At 36.6% G+C, this 846-nt stretch overlaps 1 non-coding gene across 1 annotated transcript; it reads left to right on the plus strand.

The window, feature by feature from the left end:
• Positions 1-72, plus strand: TRNAQ-CUG (transfer RNA glutamine (anticodon CUG)). The gene has a single exon. It is a non-coding gene; the product is annotated as a tRNA-Gln (tRNA).
• Positions 73-846: the final 774 nt, after the last annotated feature.

The following is an 846-nucleotide window of genomic DNA, read 5'->3' on the forward strand; positions in this document are numbered from 1 at the left end:
GGTCCTATGGTCTAGCGGTTAGGACATTGGACTCTGAATCCAGTAGCCCGAGTTCAATTCTCGGTAGGACCTTCTTTTTTCCTCTTTTCAGTAAACTTGCCTTTTAATTTTAACCTCTCTTTCGTATTTTGTTCTCCTTACACAAAATCTGCACAGCCTCCATTTCCTTGCAGATATGTCTTGGGACGTAATCGATATTGAAACTACATTGCCATTTACCACCATGTTATGTCATTTGTTGATTAAAATTTTAATCTTTCGGTGGAATGTCCTCCTCGTAACTCGATAGCGTGTGCTGCTCCCTCCTAATAATGTAAATTTTGTGTGGAAGTTAAACACTCTTTAAATTTTTCTATATTATTACGAAACAATCAAAATGGTTCACTAGATTAGTCTTATTTCTTGTTTTATCCTGAAATACTCTTGAAAGATGGAAAGTTGATACATCATTTCGTCATATCTTATCAATGGTCCATTAATTTAGTGTCGCCTCTAAAAGACGAGATTCAAATCTTACTTATCTCATCCCTAGTCCATGCCTCGGGAGACACTGCATTGTTGATAAATCTTAAGATCTGATAATCGTCCTTACAATCCTACCCAACTCGAATCTAAAGAGTTGATTACTATCAAGCATACAATCAATTTAAAATACGCAATAGATTAGTAAAACCAAGAGAAATAGCACCCAATTTACAAAAATCACCACACTTCTTGGTAACATTAAATAATCCAGCATACTTATGCTTGATAACATCTTTACAGATACGTGCACCTTTCAGTACTGTACCCACCTTCGCATTCGCAGTTTTATACTCACCACTCTTCAAGGCCAAAAGACCGGCG

The sequence above is a fragment of the Silene latifolia genome, chromosome 8 (genome assembly GCF_048544455.1).
Source record: "Silene latifolia isolate original U9 population chromosome 8, ASM4854445v1, whole genome shotgun sequence".
NCBI lineage: Eukaryota > Viridiplantae > Streptophyta > Magnoliopsida > Caryophyllales > Caryophyllaceae > Silene > Silene latifolia.